The sequence below is a fragment of the Gossypium arboreum genome, chromosome 7 (genome assembly GCF_025698485.1).
Source record: "Gossypium arboreum isolate Shixiya-1 chromosome 7, ASM2569848v2, whole genome shotgun sequence".
In the NCBI taxonomy this organism is placed as follows: domain Eukaryota; kingdom Viridiplantae; phylum Streptophyta; class Magnoliopsida; order Malvales; family Malvaceae; genus Gossypium; species Gossypium arboreum.
Window position 1 is genome coordinate 58,262,552 of NC_069076.1, and position 6,624 is coordinate 58,269,175.

General features: G+C 37.3%; 1 non-coding gene across 1 annotated transcript; it reads left to right on the forward strand.

Moving 5' to 3' along the window:
• Nucleotides 1-5,286: 5,286 nt before the first annotated feature.
• LOC128296031 (small nucleolar RNA R71) lies at nt 5,287-5,392 on the forward strand. Its single transcript, XR_008286579.1, has one exon. It is a non-coding gene; the product is annotated as a small nucleolar RNA R71 (small nucleolar RNA).
• The last annotated feature ends 1,232 nt before the right edge of the window (nt 5,393-6,624 follow it).

The window sequence follows — 6,624 nt, forward strand, 5'->3', positions numbered from 1 at the left end:
ACCATTAGCTCATTAATGATTTCACATACAGGACCAGTGTTGTGACACCCACTAGCTATGTCGTGACACTAAAGACAACTTGCTTGGCTCAAGCTTATCTATAAGGGTGCATCACGACACCCACTAGCTATGTCGCGACACCACAAGTAGTATAGCTATATTGGCTTTCTACTCTCTATATTGCAATATTTGAACTTCTGTGTTGCAACATGATGACCATTCTTAAGTTGTAATGCCCATGAATAGTGTCCTGTACACTCGTCAAACACGTTAGTCTTCCCTTAGGCTTCATTCGGCCTCTAAGGTCATAAAATCAACTCAAATCACACTTTCTATTAAATGAAACTAAAGTAGAAAAACTAAATATAACCTAATAAGATTGCTTATATTCAAGCTTTTTAAGTATGAAAACTAGTTTTATCTGTTACAACGAATTGCGACAGATTACAACTCGCTAGGCCCATTGGAAATCTTTGCTTCTCAAAGCCCATTGGTGATCATAGTTCACTAAATCCACTAGTGTCCTCAGTTCGCCAAAAATTCTGGCGTCAATCAGCTAGCCAAGCCTTCTGGCAAACCCTAGCTCGCCAAGCTTACTGGTGAACACTAACTCGCTAGGCCTACTAGCATACACCAGCTTGCCAGGCCTACTGGCGTATACTTGCTTACCAGGCCCAAACTTCTAGGTCGTATTTTGGGATGTTACATTTACCCTATTCTTACTTCCATCAAGGTTGTGTCACACCATGGAGGTTATATGTAGTGCTACGATGATGAAATTTTGTATTCTTAGGTTCAAAGGGGTTGTGCCGTGCCATGGGATTATTATGTGACAATATGGATTCGATTTGGCCTCTCTAAGACTTGTCATAGGCCTTTTGTTGTCCCTACTTGACCCTAACTAACGTCTAGCTCCTCTGTTACTCTTGAAAACATGTTTTCTTCCAATTCTAACATGCAATTTACAAAATAATTATTCTAAAAATCTAAATACAAACAAAAATTTAAATCTAATCTACAATATTTACAAACTAAATAAAGTTCAATAGTTTAAAATTATGTCGCACTACCGGACTTGTCTGATAGTTCCTTAAACTTCACCATTGACTTCATCCGTCATTTACGACCATCGTAGTCCTTCCAATCACTCATTATCCTATCAGTATCTCTCTATTTTTCTTGTTCTCTCGCATTCCAAGTACCTACACTTGAACAACTCGGAAGATACCTTTGATCAATGTCGTTAGAGGTTAAATTAAATAAAACGTAACAATCCTCCCTAACTAATCCTCACTTTGGAAATTATGACCGCACTTGAACACTTCTATTTCACCATAGATTTTTGTTATTATCTCATTTCATTTGATATCGATGGTCGAATTAGATGTGGCTAAGGATGGTTGACCCAACAGAATGGAGATATCTTGATCTTCCTCGAAATTGAAGATTACAAAATCGACAAGGATTATAAATCACTGTACCTTAACCAATAAATCCTCAAGGTCACCTTTTGGGTGTACTAAGGATCTATTGGCTAGCTATAGCATTATTGAGGTGGTTTTAAGGTCTCTAGTCTGAGTTTCCAATAAATCAATAGGGGTATTAAGTTTATGCTAGCATCTAGATCGCAAATGGCCCTACTGAAATGTTGATACCCTATCTCTATTGGAATTGTAAAACTACCCCGATCTTTTAATTTTAGAGGTATCTTTTTCACAATTAAAGTATTGCACAAAGTATCAATGCCAATTTTCTCGCCCTTTTTTTATTTTCTTATGCCATGCCATGATTTCTTGTAGATATTTAGCATATTTTAGGATTTTATCAATAAGTTTTAAGAGCGATAAATTGGCATTGAAGGATTTAAATAGATTGATAAATTTTATAAAATCTACCTCATCCCTCTTTTACTTGCCATCTAATCTTGTTGAGAATGGTACTTTTATTGTGCTCAGATTTGCGATGGCCGGATCAGACACTGATTCAACTATCTCCTCAATCGGCTCCTTGTGCTTTTCATCCTCCATTGGTCCATCAATCATTTCGAGAACCTCCTCCTCTTCATGGGTGGACTTGTTGGGTATTTTTAATTCTCTTCACGATCGTAAAGTGATCGTCTTTACATGCTCATTCTTATCTCTCCAAGGATTATTCTCCATGTTATTGAGGATACTTCAGCCATTTTACTTTTGAAACATGGTCATTAGTTGGCTCATCTGGTTACAAAGGCTATCTATTCGGCATTTTAATCATCCACATATAGCTTGAACTTGTAGAATATCCATCTTTATAATTTGCATTTCCTCTTCTAGTTGGTCAAATTGTTGACTACATAGAGTATAATCATTTCCCACAGGTCGTTGTTTTAAGTGTGGAGGTTGGTACAGAGGATTTTGATGGTTTTGCAATTGGTTTGCACCTCCTTGGTTACCTCTCCACTTGTGTAACGCCCTAAAATCTTAAATAATTATTTTTTTGAATGGTTGTGACACAACTGTGTATCTGTTTCTGGGAAGTGTTTGATAAGCCTTGGGTTCAAGCTTTGACTTGTGCAAATTTTGTTTTTTTACTTGAATTGAACCTATAGGTTTCTTAAATAAATATGGGTAAAACATGGTAGAAAGGGCCTGCTGGTCTAAGGAATAGGTGGCGTATGGAATGTCCTTGGGGTCTGGGTTCGAGACTTGGCGTTACAAAAAGAGTGACTTATTTTGCTATTCATGTCGTGTGAATATCAGAAGTTGTCTGAAACACTGAGTAGTTGAGGGGGGAGTGATCAACTAAGGGATTTGTGGAGAGATTTGAGGAGAGATTTTAGGAGGAAATCATGTGGTGAGAGGGAGTAGAGTGCCGATTTTGAATAGTGAGTACTCAGGAATTTCGATTTTGGTGAGTTTGAGTACTCTATTCCGAGTTTTTGGTGAGCATTTTTGTTTATTTCCTATTATTCTCTTTTTCTGCATTATACGACTTTGTTCTCCCTCTCTTTTCCTCTCACATTTTCGATTTTGTCAAGTTGCTCTTTCTGTTTTTGTTCTTTTTGTGACCTTTCTTAACCAATTACTCCATCTTCTACCTCAATCGGTTGTGACTCCTTGGCAGAATATCTTGTCTCCTCTCCTCTTCTTTCTTTTCTCTTCTCTCCTCTATCTCTCTCAATTGGTCCTTTCTTGACTGAATCCTCCTTCTCACCCTTACCCAAAATCGGTTTCTCTTTGACCAAAAAATGTTATTTCTTTCACCCTCACTGTACCGAATCTTCACTACTCTCTGTAGACTTTGATGGGTGTATTGTGCAGAGCTTTTGTCTTTTAAGGGGGTAATAGGCCGATTGTTTCCCTTCCCGATATCTAACTTTGCATTTTGGAGTTCTTGAAGGGCCTGTAATCAGTTTCCTACAACGATGGAGGGGTGTAAGCCTAAATTGGTTGATTAAGGTTGGAGTGATCTAGAGTGGGGTGCACACTATCGAAAACAGGTGTGTAAACACTACTCAAATAGTAAATCAGCAAAAGCTAGAAAATGTGTCTATTGATGCCACATGAGCGTGCGTTTGCTCGTGTGGTAGTCCGAATGCATAAACGTGGGTATTTGATCGTAGATGCCACCATAAGTGATTTCACGGGCTTAGACTATTTTTGGACCATGTTGGGCCGAAATGGGCCATGTGGGCCTACGGGTCTGTGGGCCCCACACGAGTAAACCACACGGACGTGTGGAGAATATTGGATCGGGCTATATAATTCACACGGCCAAGGGCATTTTTGGGCTTTGTGGACCACACAGGCATGTGGGCCCTCATGGGCCCGCATTATGGGCCTTAGGCCCATTTTTACTGTTTGACTATTAAGGTTGCACGGGTCGCTCAAGACGACTGTGGACCTTCTGTTGGGTCGGTAAGTATACCTAGACCCCAAATTGATAAATAATTGTTATGCCCCTTTGAGGTAAAATGACTATTATACCTTTATGAGATGTATGACTGTATTCGCGCATGCCCCATATATATGTTGCATACATGTATGATATTATGATATGATGCATGGATCTTATGATTGGAGGAAGTGTACTGTACTAGTAGCTCTACTGCAAATATTGTTTACTGTCGACCGGTGCTAATTATGGAGTTTAGGGATGGGTAGGTTGATTTTATCTCCACATGGAGTGTAAGGCTAGACGGAGTGGAGTGTAGAGGCTGGTTGGGTAGGATTTCTGATTGCATATCTGTACTGTTACTGTCACTGAATTGGGCTAAGGGCCACATTGATACTATTACTGTAATGGGCTAAGGCCCTAACTGAAATTGGACTGGTACTGATACGGGTTTAAGCCCAGACTGTGTTTGCCTATTGTATGATTGACTTTTATTTTTAAGGGATTACACACTGAGTTTTCATAAACTCACCCTTCTATTTATCTGCGCAGGTAATCCCCAGTCTTAGGCGGGTCGGTGCTACGAGGGACTCAAAGGTGGCCACACAACTGCATGGACTTTCTTATTAGATTTTAAATTATAAGTATTTTTAATCTGGGTATATTTTTATGTAATAAGGCCTCTATAAATTTTTTAATCTTTAATTCGGGTTTTTAATTATTTTGATTTATAACTGCTAGATAAGACGCGATTTTTCAAAAGATAAATGTTTTCCAAAAATACCAAGAATACGTAACTATTTAATAGCTTTCACACGAAACAATGTTTTCAAAATTAAAGACGTTTTAACATGAGCAACCTTCAATAAATGAAATGTTTTGAAAACATCATTAAGAACATGCAACAAAGGTAAATATGTAAAAGGGTTTTCTTTCGATATCACGTTTTATGAAAAATACTTCAATGTGGCATCACCAGATTCGGCCATAACATCTAGGTTGGGTAGTGTTACAACTTGAGGTTCAAATGATCCCTCTAATTGTGGTTACAGGTATTTGAATAGGGATCTTGACACCTATCACCTATGTAGCTCACTTCTTCCGGTTGGTTCTCAGACTAGGGCTTCCCTCTCGTTGGCTTAACGGTCATATCCAAATGGTTAAACTTCTTTAAAATTTGTTGGTGTCGATCATCTTTGTTATCTACGCTTATAGCTTTTACCATTGAAGGCTTTGATTTGTACATAAATCTCTCGTTAGGCTACATGTACGAATTCACAGCCATGTCATGTATGATTTGTAGGCTCATTCGTATGTGTGAAACATAATAGATCCTCCGACTGATTCATATAGGTTGGATTTGGTATTACCGTCAACACTGATATAGAAAATTGAATCTAGAACCATACTTGTAGTCCACGGTATGGGCACTTCTTGGGCATTGACTTGAAGCGTTCCCATGCCTCGTACAGGGATTCACCTTCATATTGTTTAAAGTCGGCGATTTCTCGTCTAAGCTGAATAGTTCTACTAATCGAGAAAATTTTATGAAGAAATTTTTCCACTAAATCATCCCATATGGTAATGGAACCTGGCTCTAGTGAATCTAACCAATCGGCTACATTTCACTCAAAGAAAACAGGAATAATCGAAGATGCATATCATCATCAGATACTCTGTTGTATTTAAATGTGTCGCATAATTGTAAGAACAGCTTCAAGTGCTTATTCAAGTTTTCCACTATGTTTCCTTTGAATTGCAGCGTGTTTTGGATCATCTGAATAGTGGTCGTCTTTATCTCAAAATTATTGGAATTGATAGTCGGCCTTTCGATACTACCTTGCTCCGCATCTAGTGTTGGTAGGGCATATTCACACAACATCCTTTGATCCATTAGGACTTCTTCTTAGATATTCGCTTGTTGTTCTTGTAGATCGTCAAACAATGGATTCTCCAATGGTAAATTAATTGCCATGGGTGGATTAGTATTCATCAACTAACAATTGTGCCTGAGTAATTACTCTGAATCTGGATATGGCTTGATTGGGGTGCTGAAGCTTCGAGTCATAAACGACCTACAAATTAAAAAGAAATTAAACAAAAAATAAAAATAAAAAATAAAAATATCATATCTAGTCTTTAAACTTCCTATTTATCTTATTAATTGTAAAGATATTTTCTAGACTTAATGTTGAAACCTCCCTAGCAATGGCACGAACAACTTGACCGCTACCAAACGTACAAACGTTTGGTTGGAAAATACTACACCAAAATATAAGAAATTAAAGCAGCGGTGTTAGCAAGTATATAAGTCAATTTGTAATATAGTATTGTGTACAACAAAACACAGGGAAGTATTTCGAGGATTATACTCAAGGGAGATGGATTAGATCTGTGGAAAATCTCTTTACAATAATAAGTCTAAATAGTAGTAATTAAATTTCATATTACGATAAATTATAAAAGGGTTGAATATGAAAAATTAAAAAACTAAAATAAATAAACAATAAAATAAACAAATGACTAAATCGATAAAACCAATCAGGAAGATTATATCATTTCAGGGGTTGTAATTAACTTCGGATTAGGGTTTTACGGTGGATTAGCTATTACTTAAACAATTATTACCTCCTAAATTCTAACTAATTAATTAGTTGGTTGATAAGTGCTTATCTCCTAACCTTACTTTCTTAACCAGGATAAATTACGATTTACTCGGTAAAATTTATCTCCCGACCTCGTTTGACCTAT